Genomic DNA, 18590 nt, shown 5'->3' with positions numbered 1-18590 from the left:
CCCTATGAAGAGGGCAAATTGGATTCACAACCGGACCTCGGTGAGGGCACATCTCCAGGCAGCTGGTGGGAAGCGGCCTAGAAACAACTGTGTTTTCCAATGCACTGAGCCTTGAGTTTCCAGAGAGGGAGGTGTGTGATGAGAACCAACAGAAACTTGCCACCAGCTTGTCTCATGTCTCTGTGACACTGCTGGAGAGACGCAGGAGATAATTACTCATTTCTGGGCTCACGCGCACATAATAACTCTCACTTCTTAATAACTTCCCTCTGGCCATCGATATCTAAAATGCAATCACATTTTGTAAGCCGGCGAAGGATGTTTGAGTAAGACAGGAAGCAGTTTATCAAATCAATGTATACATGATACAGGGCACAGTTCTCTCTCTGACCAAATGCAGAGAGGGGCTAGGAAGCACACAGACATAGATAGTGCTTGGGGTCAGAGCAAGGAGGTCTCTTGTTCCCAAGAGAGTGACAGAGCTCCTCATTTTCCGGCATGTTGATGATTACCTGGTCCTGGGGACTCGGAGGTAGGCACTCCCCTGTACTGCTCATGCGCAGGCCCCACACGGGAGGCCGTCTGTGGTAGAACGAGGGCACAAAAGAGACTCTGCCCTCCTATGTAGGCTTGTGGGAGGTCTTGGGCTACGGGGACCGGGGGTCTTGTCCTGACTCTGCTACCACCGAGCTGAGTGGCTTGAAGCAAGTCTGCTAAGTGTCTAGACGTCACCTGCACCCTCCCGCTTCGGAATCCTGCCCTTTTGCCCCTTCCCAGAGGTAAACTAACAGTTACCAAGGCAAAGCAATAGGACTGAGAACCAAAGCCGGAAGTGCAAATGGTGCTCGAGGAAATCAGGGCTGAAGGTGCTTGCTGTGGACCATGTACTTCCTGGTCCGCAGAGTTCTGGTCTTCGCTGTCCTCTACGGGAGCTCACAACCTGAGTCTTTGGTGAGAGAGACTTCTAGAGTCTAGACAGAGGCAGCGCCAGAAGAAGTCCCCGAGGGAGCCTGTGGCACTTCACCTGCACAAAGGTCTTTGTCGTTTTAATGGCGGTCTTGTCTCCTCTCTCTCTCGCTCTCTCTGTGCCATTTCCTCAGAATACCTTGGAAATGGTTTCAGCATATGATTCCAGAATCCTTAGGAAAGATGTCAGTAGTTATCAAACAATATAGAGAGATGCTAAAAAATTATGAAATGGGTATTATTTCTATTTATTGATGTATCTTGGTAGATGATCCTCTCATCACATCCACTTGCATGTAGATATTAAAATCTTCTAAAGACAAAAAGAATTTCATCCACGTTTATACGATAATTATCCAAGGTCCCTTGCCTCTAGTTGTAAGAATTTAGTTAAATGTGCTCCTTCATCTGTCTATATTTTTAATGATCATTTCATTTTTCTCATTAAGCATTTGAGTTGTTCACTTGAAATCTCCAAATCGATAACATTCCTCTCATTTTATGTGGCTTTCATGGAGCATAAAAAAATAAATCCCAGAGTCACAGAAATGGCTCCAGAATGTATCTGTGGCTGTCTACAGGTCTAAATATCCGGGACCAGTTCCCTCCCCTGTGCTTAGAGATGCACCTGTCAGCACTCAGCCTCCTCCACAGCCCTCCCTGGGAAGAGCAAAGTTTCGTCCTCATGATGCAAAGACGAAATATGCTGCGTGACCGGGGTGGGGGGGGGGGGGTCGGGACTGTCTTCCTACCACTGTATGCTGAAGTTCTAGTTCTCCGTGTTACTATATCTGCATTTATGAGATATTTACATTTAAGGAGATAATTCAGGTTAAATGAGGTCTTATGGGTGGTCCCTAGTTTGGTAGGACTGGGGTCCTTGTAAGAAGAGGGAATTTGGACACACACAGAGACACAGAAGATAGGTCATGTGGGGACTCAAGGGGAGGACAGTCATCCACGAGCCGAGGAGAGAGGACTTGGGAGAGACCAACCTGCCCACATGTTCGTCTTGGACTCCCAGCTCTGGGACCATGAGGAAATGTTTGTTTAACTCACCCAGTTCTGTCATGTACCGCTGGGGCAGCCCCAGCCGACCAATCCAATACAATACAAGAAAAGTGATCGACATTGATATAAAAGCCAACAATGGGAGTCTTCTAAAATGATTCCAGGGAAGAGCTTGGGGAAATGGTCCATGAAGGCCCACCGTACTTTTATAGATGGATTTCAGACCAGCTGGAGGTGCGACAGCAACAGAAGTGGCCAGAGAGCTCCGTCATTCTGTGCCTTCAGCCTCTGAGGCTGGGACACGTCCATGTAAAGAGCCGGACAGGTGACTTCCAGTGATGGCGAATGACATGAAGGTGTCAGGCATCAGCCATGTCTATCTTCTGGCCAGCTCTGCACTCCTGCCTTCAGAGCCTGCATGTCAGCCAACTGTGGCACCGCACCTGGAAATAAACTCTCCCGGGGTCCCACCTGCCTCACTGAATCACGGTCTGAGGTCCTCACTCTCAAGGGTCCATGTTCTATTTTAAAATGGCTTAATTCTCTCCTTTAGAACTGAATAGCTGGGGAGGACGGGGGAGTGTGGGGAGGTGCCGGCCGAGGGCTTGTCTTCTCTCTCCCTGTAATCCGGATGTGAAGCTGGTATTATCTGTCGTGCAGCAAACATCGCCGTAATTGTGCTTTGTTTTTTCTTCGTGGGGCGAGACAACAGGTGGGGACTGAACCTGCCCTCCAGTCTGCATAGAGCCAGCTGTCTGCTGGCAACTGATGGATGTCCCGGTCCTGAGGTTGGTGACAGCCCCATAGCACCTCCTATAACAGGGCTTTCCCAGGGACCTCGCAGAGGTGGACTCGGTGCCAAAGAAGCTTACTGGGAAACGCAGAACAAAACACAAACAAAATAATCCCCTACCACCATCACCGCCAACAAAACAAAGACATCTTCCCAAGTACTCGCTTCAGATCCCACGAAAACCTTGGTGTATGGAGGCAGGAAGAATGTTGTCTCTGTTTCACAGAGGAGGGAACGGAGAGTTAAAGAAAGCAGACTTAAAACAAAACAGAACCAAAAAGGAAGGAAGCTAGGAAGGAAGGAGAAAGAGATGCCAGGGTCTGGGCATTCCACACAACGGTGGTCATTCAATGAGTCACACCCGCTTTGCCACTGAAGACCAAGAAGGAGCCACGGATGTTTTGTACAACAGACCCTCCCACTCTGCCAAGGTCTGCTTGGGTCGGCGGCCCCGCTCCATGGGATGGCGCCACCTGCCTGACCGGTGGGCTGCAATGTTCAGTCAGTAACGCGTGTGCAGGTGCAGTGGGCGCCCGACACCAGGCAGGTCTTCCGCAGGTAAAGCCCTGTATTCTGTTCCTGACCTTCAGGTGTGTCCTGGGAGCACAGCACATTGTTCACACCTTTCCCTATGGTGTGAGTCCTGGTTGCTCCAGTGTTTGCCGAACCCGTGCCCAGTGGGTGGCTAGCACTCAGCGCGTGCATGCTGCTCACTGTGGAATGTTCTGAGGGCATCGTTGGCGCTCTCTCATTTCTCATCTCACTTTGAGGAGACCAAGGGAGAGAGGTTACAGCGTGGCTGGTGAATGCGGCTTGGCTCAGAGACCAGGCTCCGTGACCCCCAGAGCCCACACTCGCACAGCCCCACAGTAGCTCTCGCTCTGTAGCGTGAAGAGGAGATCCTAATTAATCCTTGATGCCTTTCTCCACAGCCACTGATTTGGATAATTGCTTTTCAGTTAATGTTCTCGTGATGTCAAACCTTTGTCCCCAGTTTTCTTATCTTTAGTGAAAGTAAGCATGAGGGTTTCCATCCCCACAGATTTGGGGTTTGAAGTCTCTGGTGTAGGATTGGTATGTGTGGGGGTGAATGTGTGTAAGGCAGGGGGCTGGCCACTAGGTTCTTCTTTACACTGAGATGTGTTATTGTACAGGAAGTAGATGGATCAGCGCTAAGACTGAGAGAGGAGGTCATTTCTACAAGGGTCCCTAAGACACCAGCTGAGGGAATAACTGTCTGTCCCCTTCTGTGCGGGCGGTCCAAGCCCAGTGGGAATATGGCAGGAGCAGGGCTGCTCCAGCTTCCATGTCTCACTGGAGGGCTGTGAGTAGAGGGCTCGCCAGGAGTGTGCCAGGACGCGGGTGCTGCCCACAGCCACGTTGTCACTGAGAACTTACTGCCTGCCATGCACGAACAGTGTGGTCTTGCTCCCTGGAGCCTGGAGCACAGGCGGTGCCATGTCTGGATGCAGTGGTTTACAAACCAAGGCCTAGAGAGCTGTGAGCTGCTTTCCAGCCTCAGAAGTTATAATGACAGAGGGCAGTTATGTCCCAAATTGGTATAAAACCTGGAGAAGGACTGACTTGGAACCTCAAACTTCAAATTAAACCTAGGGGCTAAAGTTCTTAATAAATCCAAAATATTCCCTTTATGGCTATTTAAAATGGCCTTAAACCATCCAGAATGTTGCCAAATACACACGCAGACACAGGTACATGCATGCACACGAGTGCACACACAGTGCACACACCACACTCACACACGTGCACCACACACACACACACACTGCACATGTGCACACGCACACACCACACACCTACACATCCTCACGTGTGTGCACATACATGCAAACATGCACTCCCACGGAATTTAAAACGCCCAAAGAACTTAAGTATCGAACCATGTTTTTCTTTATATTTTTACCACCTAACATAATTAAAAGAAAACTGTTAAAAATGTGGAACAAAAAATAAATCCTGTCTTAGGGTAAACAAGGCTTCAAAAGAAATGAAATGAAGGCAATTTTAATTTGTTGTCAGTAGCAGCTTTTTCTTTACTAGCATCTAAAGCCAATTAGCAAGTATGGAGAACAAAATTCTAAACATCGGGAACTTCTTCATAAACAAAAACTCACTAATCCAGGAAGCGGGATGGCTCACTGCCCAATTACATTCACTAACGCTACGCCTGGCTGTCACTGAGAGCAGCCAGCAGCTCTCAGAAATGAATTTTGATGGTGTAGAAAACATCTAAATTACATAATAATAGCTTACATTGGTATAACATTTTTATCTGCAGTTTGTCTCTGAACATGCACAGCATCTCTGGGACAGAGAAAGCACAGGTATTTCTCTGTGTCATAGAAGGGGAAACTGAGGCCAGGTGGGATGAACTGACTTACCCAAGAACCCGTCCTGATCAGTGGGAGAGTGTCATCCTCACGGCTGTGAGAACCCTTCTCAGGCTTGTGCCCTTGAAATCCAGAAGGACAGAAATGCATAAGGGAAGGGCTTGGAGAAACTCTGAAATTCGGGTACTTGTAGTAGAACTGTGGAGGGCAAGACTTCTCAAATCAATGAACCCTATGGCTGGAATTCTCCTTCTCCGGCATGGCCACACACATGCCCGCATGTCTCTCTCTCTCTCTTTCTCTCTCTCTCTCTCTCTCACACACACACACACACAAGCAGAGTGTACCTTGGATGCTAGCTCTTCATTAAAATGGGCTTTGGATGGTAGCTGTTGGATAAAGCTCGTTGCAGTGAGCCAGCGGCTTATGACAGGGAGTGATTTTACTTTACTAATGTGTTAGAGAACCCCTAACAATACAGCTGGGATTTTAAGTCAAATTTTAAAAATAATTGAAGAGGAGCCGGTAACTTGATAAAGAGGAAAGATAAGCAACTCACAGAAGATGACTTGAAGAAAATGAGAGGCGGAAGCCAAAAAGGGAGCTTGGCTCACCAGCTCAGGGCTCACCTTTCCCATCCACATAGTGACAGATAAGGTCAGAGGGAGCCGTGGGTCCCGGTTGGTGCCCCTGAAACGGAAGGAAGCAGGTGTTCTATGGAAATTCTCTCCCAAAGCTCTCTCTGGATTTTGTCCATGTCTTCAAGCTAACCTTCCCTGTGTTTTATCTTCTTTGCCTCTTAGGACCTTTTCAATCTCTCTACATTTCTGCGCTGCCTATCATCCCACCCCATCTTTGGGGGGAATTTTATTCTTCTTGCTCTTAAATTGAATTGAGTTTTCAGTTATACGTTGACTCAAGGGTCTGCAAGTAATAGATGCATTTTGAAATAATGACAATGAAACTTGAGCCCACAGAGTCGTGGATGTGTGCAGTAGGCACCCCAGGGACAGGTTCACAAGGGCGAGAGCCAGTGCTCGATCTGCATGAACGAGTCCTTGTGCTGGAGCCCAACGAGAACTGAATGGACTCCTAAAGCCACAGGGGGCTGAGATTGCATCTCACTTCAAGTCTAAATTATTAAGAGTTTTATTTATGATCAGCAGGAACTTTATTTATGATCAGCAAGTACTCGACTTGGAGGAAAGACACCTTATGTAATTGAAATTGCCGAGGAAACGTAGGGAGGAGGAACATAATTAATGTAATTAACTCTATTGGCAGAAAGGGGCCGTGGATCACAGACTGAGACATTCGAGGGCAATCAGGAGCACCGACTTCTTGTTCTGGCCTCGTCCCTAATTGCCTGAGCACCTTGCACGGATGACATCATTGCTCCTTCCTCCCCGATTTTTCTCCTTCCTTTTCTGCTGTCTGTGGTGAAACTGCAAGACCCTTGAGGGAAAGGGCTGGTACCCTCTCTCTACCAAGGGCCACTCTTGCTCTTTAAGAAGCAAACCACTCCTTCTTTGACGTTTCCTTCCTTCCTTCCTTCCTTCCTTCCTTCCTTCCTTCCTTCCTTCCTTCCTCTCTTTCTTTCTTTCTTTCTTTCTGCCATAAAGGGATAATTTAGGGGGGGGATCTAATTTCTTACATTTCATCAAATCCCTTTAGGTATCTATTCCTCCTGCCCGCCCTTGATTATTTCCCCCTGGGTTTCTGATATTGTTCTTTTTTTTTTCTCCTATTTACACAATTCCCTAGCTACAGTTGACACCATTCTTTTTCTTTCTTTCTTTTTTTTCCTTCCTGATTGTATTTATTTATTCATTCACGAATAGCCATGTAAGAGGTACAAAGCCACATATATCTATATGGGTTTTTTTTATTTTTTAATTTTTTTAATAAACATATAATGTATTTTTATCCCCAGGGGTACAGGTCTGTGAATCGCCAGGTTTGCACACTTCACAGCACTCACCATAGCACATACCCTCCCCAATGTCCATAACCCCACCACCCTCTCCTGACCCCCCTCCCCCCAGCAACCCTCAGTTTGTTTTGTGATATTAAGAGTCACTTATGGTTTGTCTCCCTCCTGATCCCATCTTGTCTCATTTATTCCTTTCCTACCCCCTAAGACCCTCACATTGCCTCTCCACTTCCTCATATCAGGGAGATCACATGATAATTGTCTTTCTCTGATTGACTTATTTCGCTCAGCATAATACCCTCTAGTTCCATCCACGTTGTTGCAAAAGGCAAGATTTCATTTCTTTTGATGGCTGCATAGTATTCCATTGTACATATATACCATCTCTTCTTTATCCATTTATCTGTTGATGGACATCTAGGTTCTTTCCATAGTTTGGCTATTGTGGACATTGCTGCTATAAACATTCAGGTGCACATGCCCCTTCAGATCACTACGTTTGTATCTTTAGGGTAAATACCTAGTAGTGCAACTGCTGGGTCATAGGGTAGCTCTATTTTCAACTTTTTGAGGAACTTCCATGCTGTTTTCCAGAGTGGTTGCACCAGCTTGCATTCCCACCAACAGTGTAGGAGGGTTCCCCTTTCTCCGCATCCTCGCCAGCATCTGTCATTTCCTGACTTGTTAATTTTAGCCATTCTGACCGGTGTGAGGTGGTATCTCATTGTGGTTTTGATTTGTATTTCCCTGATGCCGAGTGATATGGAGCACTTTTTCATGTGTCTGTTGGCCATCTGGATGTCTTCTTTGCAGAAATGTCTGTTCACGTCTTCTGCCCATTTCTTGATTGGATTATTTGTTCTTTGGGTGTTGAGTTTGATAAGTTCTTTATAGATTTTGGACACTAGCCCTTTATCTAATATGTCATTTGCAAATATCTTCTCCCATTCTGTCAGTTGTCTTTTGGTTTTGTTAACTGTTTCCTTTGCTCTGCAAAAGCTTTTGATCTTGATGAAATTCCAATAGTTCATTTTTGCCCTTGCTTCCCTTGCCTTTGGCGATGTTCCTAGGAAGAAGTTGCTGCAGCTGAGGTCGAAGAGGTTGCTGCCTGTGTTCTTCTCAAGGATTTTGATGAATTCCTTCATATAGGTCCTTCATCAATTTTGAGTCTATTTTTGTGTGTGGTGTAAAGGAAATGGTCCAGTTTCATTCTTCTGCATGTGGCTGTCCAATTTTCCCAACACCATTTGTTGAAGAGGCTGTCTTTTTTCCTTTGGACATTCTTTCCTGCTCTGTCGAAGATTAGTTGACCATAGAGTTGAGAGTCTATTTCTGGGCTCTCTATTCTGTTCCATTGATCTATGTGTCTGTTTTTGTGCCAGTACTATGCTGTCTTGATAATGACAGCTTTGTAATAGATCTTGAAGTCCGGAATTGTGATGCCACCAACTTTAGCTTTCTTTTTCAATATTCCTTTGGGCATTTGAGGTCTTTACTGGTTCCATATAAATTTTAGGATTATTTGTTCCATTTCTTTGAAAAAAATGGATGGGATTTTGATAGGGATTGCATTAAATGTGTAGATTGCTTTAGGTAGCATAGACATTTTCACAGTATTTTTTCTTCCAATCCAGGAGCATGGAACATTTTTCCATTTCTTTGTGTCTTCCTCAATTTCTTTCATGAGTACTTTATACTTTTCTGAGTATAGATTCTTTGCCTCTTTGGTTAGGTTTATTCCTAGGTATCTTATGGTTTTGGGTGCAATTGTAAATGGGATTGACTCCTTAATTTCTCTTTCTTCTGTCTTGTTGTTGGCGTAGAGAAATGCAACTGATTTCTATGCATTGATTTTATATCCTGACACTTTACTGAATTCCTGTACAAGTTCTAGCAGTTTTGGAGTGGAGTCTTGTGGGTTTTCCACTGTTCTTTTTCTTTCTTAATCTGTGCTCCTGATGTGGCCATGCCGATAGTTTTCCCTGGTGATTGGTGGTGTGGGCTTACCCAGAACATGACTTAAAATGTTTGGCTTACGTGGTGGCTTGAAAATAAACTGGACAGAGATTTAAAATGAGCTTGGGTATTTCCCAAAGGGCTGGACGTTTATAATGATGTGAATTTTAGAAGTTTGTTATTACAGAAAATGACTTTGTAAAGGATGGCACGTTTAACAGATCGAGTTTAAATATCCACATCTGACAGACATGCCGAGCCAGCAGGCACTTGCCTCCAGCGGCTCTCCAGCATCATGGCACCTCCACTCCTGATTCTCTCCTGGAATCTTGTGACATCTAGATTCCCTTTGCTTGTCAAAGAAAACTTACCCTGACCGAGTTAAACAGGCAAGGAAGACTGTATTCAAGACTGTTGTAAGAGGGAAATGAGACTGCCACAGTTGGAGGAAGAGACTGAGCTCAACTCCTGGGACAGAAGGTGGGTGGGTTGTTAAATGGGGAGCTGGTGCAAACCATTGAAGGACCTCAGGGGTGGGTTGGTCACTGGAATTTGGCCATCCTTGTTTGCCGGTGGGCGCTGGTAGAGAAGTCTTTTCCTCCCACAGAGACTGGGAGGCTGGGACACCGGGACCCTGGTACTGGACGATTCCATTTCAGAGGGTGGGCTCTATGTTCTGGAGAAGGACAGCCCTGGGTTGCAGAAGGTTTACATCTCAAGGGGCAAAGAAAGACTTGACAGTACAAAGTTTTCTAAAGCAAATGCTCTAAGAAAGAGGAGGTCAGGGAGAGAAGTTAGGGAGAAGCCTGTCTAAAGTTCAGTCAGGCTGAGGGGACCAGGAAGGCCCTCTCATGGAGCTTCATGATTCATATGCAAGTCTGATATGTGGAAGTAGGCAATTTTGTGCAAAATCTATGTGATTTATCATTGGTTCCTGGCACAAAATGCAAGGATTAACTAATCCTTGGCCAAGGAAAATGACTTTGGCTGCACACCAAATTAGAGACATTAAAATAAAAATAAACAGAGCGTGACAATACCCTAGGGAGCTTTAAGAGCAGCCCTATGGCTGGAAAGGGCAGCTAAAATTCATCTAAAGATCCCACGATAGGATTTATTTGTTTATTAATTTAACATTAAAGTTTTTAATCTGTCTAATTTGGTAATTTTAGCTGTTTTCTATGTGTCTCTTCTTTTGTTCTCTGATTGCTTGTGTGAGGTAGAGAGGCATTACAGCTTTGTAGGAAGGTCATGAACCTGGGTTCAAATGCTGGTCCTACAACTTTCTGTTGCATTAGCTAAACTCAGTCTTTTCCACCAGTGGACATAATAACTCGTATCTCTGTTGTGAAGATAATTATAGATGCGCCGTACATGATGACCATGATTATTCTGTGGGAAATGTGAGAAGGATCTTAAAAGAAATTTTTTACGTCCTTTAATTTCTAGAAATCCTACAGTTTATGGAAGGAAAACTTTACTTGGCTTTTGGGAACACAGGTTGCCATTTGGGTCATGCTCCTAAATACCAATTATAGGGTTATAATGCTCTGATGACTCCTTCTTCACCTGCAGAGCAACAGGTAAGGAGAGACCCACTTCTGTATGTTACACCAGTTGTAGCAGGAGTCACTCTGAGGATTCATTGTCACTTTTTTATTTAAATTATTTGGATATCTTTTTTCAAAGAACACAGCTGTGTCAGCGTTGGGGGTGCGGAAAGCTCACTCGTACTCCCAGTATTTTCTGTTTGGCTTTATCTCCTATTTGGTTTCATACACTCTTGGGTAACTAAGAGTTTCACCTCCGTGTCTCTTACCATAGGAAACATCCAAAACTGGTCATATGTAGTGCTCCTAAGGCAATGCTCATTTTCAAGTCCCATGAGAAGTTTTTCTGACTGATCTTTGTTACTTATGGACTTGAGAGATTCAAATATTTGCTCTGTCTTCCTGTCCTGGGGCTGAGGGGATCCAGCCACACCTCATAAGGGGCTCACTGTGACCCCCTCCCTCTTCCGACCTTCAGGCCAAGATGATTTCTTGGCCCAAATTAGCCTCTGCGGGAGAGGAGTGTCCTTCTTAAGTATGGGTGGCATTATTGTCATTTTGTAATTGGTAGGGGGCATTGAAGTCAGATTAAGAGCTGGGATGGTCTCGTAAAAATGCCACAGTCAGGAGGGCAGACCCTGTGAAGTGTGGTGGGCTCGGGGAGGAATGGAGCAGGCCTCAGGCACCTTAACACTGAGATGCCTGTGACACGTCGGGTGTGATGTGCAGGGCGGCCAGCTGGGTAAGGGGTCTGAGGGGAGGCACCGTCAGGACTCGTCCGCACAAAGGATGGGGCTAGAGAGGGCGGCATGGGTAGGGTAATGAGGAGAACCCAGGCAAGGGCAGGCCACCTCAGAGGAGCAGCACACTGGGCCATGTCCCCTAAGTCAATGCCAGAAGGCGTTTCAAGGAGGAGGACTCTGCTGCTGACCAGGTCAGAAGCTGACAACGTGCATTAGGTCTGGGTGCAGGTTTGCTGGGGACCGTGGTGACAGCAGCTTTGGTGAGGCAGTGGGAGGGAAAGCCTGATGGAAATGGGCTTAAGAAAAACTAGGAGGAATTCAAGACAGAGATAATAGGGGATCCTGGGTGGCTCAGTCAGTGAAGTGTCTGCCTTTGGCTCAGGTCATGATCTCGGGGTCCTGGAACTGAGCCCCATGTTGGACTCCCTGCTCGGCAGGGAGTCTGCTTTTCCCATTCCCTCTGCCGCTCCCCCTGCTCATGCTCTCTCTCTCACTAATAGATAAATAAAATCTTTAAAAGAGAGAGTAGGCAACTATTTTCAGACAACCTTTTCTACTATGAAGGAGAGCAGAAAAAAGGGGCTGTAGCTGGAGGGGGAAAGGTTATGGGTTTTGTTTTGCTTACTTTTTAGGATGGGAGAAAACACAACATATCATAGTCCAATGCAAATAATCTGGAGAGTAGAAAAATCAATGTCAGGAGGAGAGGATGGAGGGGCGGGTTACTGGGACAATGTCCTCATGTCTGCAAGATGGTGGGCTCCAACGTGTTAACAGAGGGGCTCCTGAGAAGGGCGGTGAGCTTGCGGAGAATGTCACTGGGCTCCCTATAGGGGAAGAAGAGGTCAGGACAGACCTTCCCAGACTTGTCCAAGGCTTTCATCCTGCTCTGTCTGAGCGTTGGCTCGCCTGCATGCTAAGCTCCCGAAGCGGGAGAGGTCCCCGGGAAGGTGTTCAACCACTGATAGATGCTTCCCTGCCCAGAACTGCAGAATGCATTTGCAGGATTGTTGCAGGATTGGGGGAAGGCTGCCCAAGAAAGCATACGGGAAACAACGCATGTGAGCAAATATGTGTGCGTGTGTGTACATTCCAGACAATGCAGGAGTCTGGAAAAGTGCACGTGAGAGTCCATTCTGAGGGTTATATGTTACTTAAAACTAAAAATGTCTCTATCCCATGGTGTCATATTTGGCCACCTTAGAAAAAGGTGAAACCTTTAAAAACATTTTTTGTATTTTAAGTAAGCTCTTCAGCACACATTGGAGCTCGAACTCACAACCCTGAGATCAAGAGTCACATGCTCCCCCGACTGAGCCAGTCATGTGCCCCAAAGGTGAAACCTTTTAAAAACAGACTTTAAATAGGAAGCACGTGAGCCTCTAGGCAGAGGGTGGCGGTCGGGAGCAGTGGAGGGCTACCTTGGGCTGTTCTGAGCAGGACAAAGAAGACGACTCAGAGGGGTGCTGGGGTCTTCTCAGGCCACCCTTCCCAGCCAAAAAAGAAAAAGTCTTTGTCCTTGCTCCGTTTTCACCCAGTGGGGAAGAGAGGAGTCAGGAGGTTACCTGGGGTTTTGTGCAAGGGGGAGTCAATGGGAGAGCCGGGGGAATGTATCACCCAGGCTGTGGGTTGTTTCTCCGTTTTACAATCAAGGCAGTGGAGGAAAATAAGAACCAGCCAGGGAGCCTCTGCATTCAACCTGTGGGAGGCCCATGGGGTCCAGGTGCTCTGGGACTGGCCTTTACAATTGCTGGGACACGGAGAGAGAGGAGGTCAGCGTCCACTCCAGGCTCCCATCGACGTGGCTGAGAGAATGGGGGCATCGCAGGAGTAAGCGGGGTGGGCCAGGGAGGAAAAGTGTGTGTCTCTGGGCAGGTCCATTCAGAAGTCCTGCTTAGGGGGACGGGAACTGCTAGAGGATTAGGGACCGTATTTATTCTCTTCCCTGTGTCACCAGGCTCTGGCATAGTACCCAGCAAAGATTTGGGGCTCAAGTCATACTCGCTAAGTATTTTAAAATAAATGAGTAAGGGGCGCCTGGGTGGCTCAGTGGGTTAAAGCCTCTGCCTTCGGCTCAGGTCATGATCCCAGCGTCCTGGGATCAAGTCCCGCATCGGGCTCTCTGCTCTGCGGAGAGCCTGCTTCCTCCTTTCTCTGCCTGCCTCCCTGCATGCTTGTGATCTCTGTCAAATAAATAAATAAAATCTTTAAAATAAATAAATAAATAAATAAATAAATAAATAAATAAATAAATAAGTGCACACACAGGTGAGCAAGCAGGTGGCCACAGCATGCCGCCTGTCGACTGTGCGGGAGGCACACGGGGGCAGTGAAGCGTTGGGAGTGGTTGGTCTCTTGGACAGCGGCTGTGAAGCATGTACAGAAAGGTCTTGTGTGTGTGTCTGTTAAGACTGATTTATTTATTTGACATACAGAGAGAGAGAGAAAGCACATGCACAAGGAGAGGGAGAAGCAGCCTCACTGCTGAGAAGAAGCCTGACTCGGGGCTCGATCCCAGGACCGTGGGATCATGACCTGAGCCCAAGGCAGAGGCTTAACTGACTGAACCACCCAGGCACCCCAATGTCTTCTGTTTTTAAAAAGGAAAGCAAGTATTTTCCATACAGGGCATAGGCTGTTCCCCACGGCTGATGAAATTACTCTGTATTTGATTTTAAAACATCACTTCGGTTTTGAGTTGTCTCTTGATTCCCCTCTGAGACATAAACTAGAAATTGCAAATACAGCTCCAACCCTTGGTTTTTACCTGGTTGTCAGGCAAGGAGAGGAACGAACACCCGAGGGGTAGAGCGGCGCCGGCCTGCAGCGGAGGTGGCTGCTTGTTTTCCAGAATCCCGTCATTTCGCCAGGTGCTTTTCCCTTTGCCCGTAAGGCCTGCTTCTCTCCTGAGGAAGTTGGGGGCACTTTCGGGGACTCATGCATCCCGTCTTGCTGGAGCACGATGCATTTGTTTTTCCCTTTCATCGAAGGTTTTTCATATTTGAAAATCAGCTCTGACGGACACTGCAATTTGCTGAAATCAATATAATTAGAGAAAAAAATGGATGTACTGAAAAGAGGACAATTCAGGAAAGGATTGGACGTGACTGAAATGTTTAAGGAGCCGCCGTGTCTTCCAAGACTGGGATTTGAACAGGAGTGAAACCCAGACTTTTGTAATGGAAATTTCACTCCAAAGCTCTTATGGGCTACTTCCCTGGCAGAGCTGATATCGGAAGAGATCTGGGTAAGGATTTACGTCCCTTTGAAAGGCTGGTTCACGCTGATCCTCCTGACACCAAAATGTCATGCTCACACCTAATTCTTCACGTTATTAACGTTTCCGTCCACTGCCAGAGTTGGGCTGTAAAACTGTTACATTCTTTGGAGTACCAATTTGTTCTTTTAACCGTGTAATTCTCCTAGGTGTTCTTCCAAGTCCTTTGTTGTCTTATTAACCATTTCTCTTCTCAGACACAAAGTCTGGAGGCAGTTTGGGGAGCAGCTGGTGCGCACTCTGTATTTGACACTGGAATATGCATCGTATGGATCCAGAGCCCGCTGTCTGCAGCCCAGGCCTCGGCTGGACTAGGCCGTGGGGTCCCTCATTTCAGGAGCTTTCGGTTGGCAAGCGGGGGGGCAGGAGACGTGACGTGCGTCAGCATCCCTGGGTCACGCATGGGAAAGACGGCGTGATGGATGGATGAGTGTGTGCTCTTCAAGACCAAGGAGCTGATGAGGCTCACTGAGTTGAACTGGAAATTTTAATGTGGTAACAGCTGAAGGAGTAGGAAGAATCTGGTGTCAGCTTTAGGCCAGGCAGCCACGGGAGGTGTCCCACCTTGGCCATACCTGTGCCCCCTCGAGCCTGCTGCTCTGTGCCCACCCATGATGCATCTGGGTAGCAGGCCCGCTTGCTGGTGCTCCTTTGTGACCACAAATGGAACATCATGGTTTTTGTGTGTGTGTGTGTTTGTTTTTGTTTTTTTTTTAAGATTTTATTTATTTATTTGACAAACAGAGATCACAAGTGGTCAGAGAGGCAGGTAGAGAGAGAGGAAGGGAAGCAGGCTCCCTGCTGAGCGGAGAGCCCGATACAGGGCTCGATCCCAGGACCCTGAGATCATGACCTGAGCCGAAGGCAGCGGCTTTAACGCACTGAGCCACCCAGGCGCCCCGGAACATCATGTTTTAAGAATGTGTCAAAAACAAGGCCAGAGACCAGTGACGTATGCATTCCCTGTCGTGGGCACTCGGGAAATTTCATTCCTGACTTTTCACTACAAGTGTCGACACACCATGGACCACCGTCGTCAGTGCTCAGATGTCACACTGTAGCACTCCTGGAGTCGTAGTTTTAAAATTCAGACACTTAGGAAGATAAAAGATACATGCATCGAGAAGGACAGAAACTCTGCTGTGGAAAGAATGACGTGCAGTGGAATTCAGAGTAACAACGGCAGCCACGTTCTTGCACAGACACACACGTGTGCACACACAGGCCCACCTCCTGTGACAGGCAGGGTCAGGAACTAGACTCCCTCCCGGGTCAGCCTCACTGAGTTAACACCCTAGAGGAGCGTGGGGAAGGGAGACAGCACTACCTTTGTCCTCGAGTCTCTGCCGGCTCTGCGGCTCTGTGCTTGAGCTCTGCTTCTGGCTTCCAAGGCACGTACTGCGATGGGCAGAAACTTCCAAGCATCCATAGTTTCTTGAAGTTGGGATTTTAAGCATGGAGCCTGATGCAGGGCTTGCTCTCACGACTCTGAGATCATGATTGGGGCTGAAATCGAGAGTCAAATGGTTCACCAACTGAGCCACCAGCACGCCCTCTTTCAGAGCACCCTGCTGCCTGTGGTTCCTGCCCACGGTTCAGGGGAGGGACATGGTTTACACCACAATCCTTTGTCTGTATATTTCAGGTCACACTGGAATTGAAAAGGGCCTTTTACTATGCAGAACATGGTTCTCTGATACTCCATGAGTAATATTAAATCCATCCCATAGGCTCTATGTTCTAGGATAGTTGTGACCAATGAATATGTCCTTGGGGTTATGTGAGCGCTCCATGTGCCTGGCACTGTTGGGAAGGAGCACTGGGCAGGCTGGCGATGGTGCTAGTGAGGGTGGTGTGGGCACCCAGGGCCACGTGACCGCTGGGGGCACGGTCCCCTGCTCTGGACTTATCTTAGTTAACTCTTCCCCAGAAGTCATGGAAAGTAGGCATTCAGTTCATGAGGAAAAACTAAAGTAAAGTAAAGTTTAGGTCTCATTGTTTACATGCAGAGAAGATGGAATTTGGACCGAAAGCCTTCTGTGTTCCGCCAGCCTCACTCTCCCATCTTCCTCCAGAAGCAGGTTCACGCAGTGGTGGGTTCCTCTTTTCCATTCCACCTACTTCTTCTCCTGACCCTTATTTGCTTACAGTCAGATATTTTAATCTTCCATATACTCTAATGTTAACTGTGCTGTTGGGATATTTTAGGTGGGAGGAAGTTGTGTTTCTTTGGCTGTGGGTAGGGTGAGTTGATGCTACAGACTAGGGCTGTGTCTTCCTCAGATCTGTGTGTTGAAACCCTAACCCCGCAAAGTGATGGTGTCAGGAGATGGGGCTTGGGGATGTAACAAGGTCATGAGGGTCGAGCCCCCGTGATGGGATTCGTGCCATTATAGGGAGAGACGGGAGAGTGCTCGCTTCGGCACATATGTTAGAATCAGAAGGCTACAGAGTAGATCAGCGTGGCCTCTGCAGGATGACAGCAAATTTGCGAAGTGTTCCATGTTTTAATAAAAGAAGGAGAAGGAGAAGGATAGGAAGAGGAAGAGAAAGAAGAGGAAGAGGAGTCAGGAGAGGAGAGAACTGACTTCCTTTCTGTGTCTCTGCACCACGTGTGCACACAGGGAGAAGCCGTCTGTAGCCCAGGACAAGGCTCTCCCCAGACGGGGGATCTGCCAGCGCCTCAGACTTGCGTCCTCCCCAGCTGTGGCAGCCAGACGTGTGTTCCGCCAGCCCCCGCTCCGTGAGACACAGTGGTCACTGAATAAAGTCTGCTTCATGGAAGCTGGGCCTCTCCAGCCCCTGGCACATAGCAGTTGCTTATGGAATACAGGCCGGGATGAACAAATAAAAAGATACGAGAGAGTCAGTAACATCTGAGAGTCATCAAGGTGTCTGGTTGGCCAGTCGGAGCATGAAGTCAGGTGCAGCGGGTCTGGTGGACGGGGGCCGTGCTGCTGGGGCCCTTCTGGGATGGACTCCTTGCCCCGGCTGCCCGGCTCTGTATCCTGCTCCCAGCCCCTCAGAGCTCAGTGCGGCTGCAGGTGCTGCCTTCCTGGGTGCAGGCGCTGGACGTCCGGCTGCGGGGCTCCCTGGGGCCAGCAGCGCTGTCCTGGGCTTGTCCCCCAGGGAACTGCTGCTCTCCGCACCCTTGCTTCCCTTCCGCCTCATCCCCTGCTCAGTTCACATCCCGCACAGTGATACTACTATTAACACTCCGAGTCAGCTTCTCTGAGGATCCAACCTGCTGCACCATGTGGCCAAGGACAGTGGGTCGCCTTCTTTAGGTGTTAAAAATTCCCGGAGCCGCTCTTAGGTGACTGTTCTTAAGGAGCTGTAGGCACAGCTACAACTGAGGACAGTCTTGACACTCTGGTGAAATACGTCCTCAACAAATTAAGAGGGTGTGATCGGCGATGAGTGGTTTGCATGTGCACAGAAACGAAAAGCATAAGCTGTACTTGCAGCAGGTGACAAACACCAGCCCCTCGCGGCTGCTGGCTGTCCTTCTCCATCACACAACAGAAGTTAATCTCCGTTGTGCACTTGGGTTTTTTGCTTGATTTTTTTAGGGTGTGATACTCTGCTTACACTTAGCTCAGGGTCCTCCTCCGAACCCCACACCTGTTGCACGACACACAGAGGCTGATGGGTTGTGTTCCTTTTTGTCCTAGCACACGCGAGTCTTTGTTTAACCCGGTTCCCTGTTCATAACACGACAAAATGAAAAGTGGTGTTTCCGGCATCGACCGTATTCATCTTCTTGGTAGAAATGACGTTCTGTCTCCTTCCAGGGCTCATTCTGCCTGTAAACAGAACAGTTCTAGCTTGTTCTTTCTCTCTCGTCTCTCTGTTCTTTCCTTCTCTACTCAGACTGTGCCCGAGAATCAAGGGGACGCTGTGACATGTGTGCGTGGAATACACATCACCATCCTGTAAATGTGGGGACTGTTCTGTTTCTCACCTCCCGGCACAGTGAGCAGCTTGTAACGGGCCATCGGTAACATTTC

The 18590-nt window shown here is 47.8% G+C and overlaps 1 pseudogene; it reads left to right on the top strand.

Moving 5' to 3' along the window:
• The first annotated feature begins 16990 nt into the window (after nt 1-16990).
• LOC116874972 lies at nt 16991-17090 on the top strand (annotated as a pseudogene).
• The last annotated feature ends 1500 nt before the right edge of the window (nt 17091-18590 follow it).

The sequence above is a fragment of the Lontra canadensis genome, unplaced genomic scaffold (genome assembly GCF_010015895.1).
Source record: "Lontra canadensis isolate GAN:19392208 unplaced genomic scaffold, GSC_riverotter_1.0 scaffold39, whole genome shotgun sequence".
Lineage (NCBI taxonomy): Eukaryota > Metazoa > Chordata > Mammalia > Carnivora > Mustelidae > Lontra > Lontra canadensis.
This window is presented reverse-complemented; position numbering and strand designations above follow the sequence as displayed.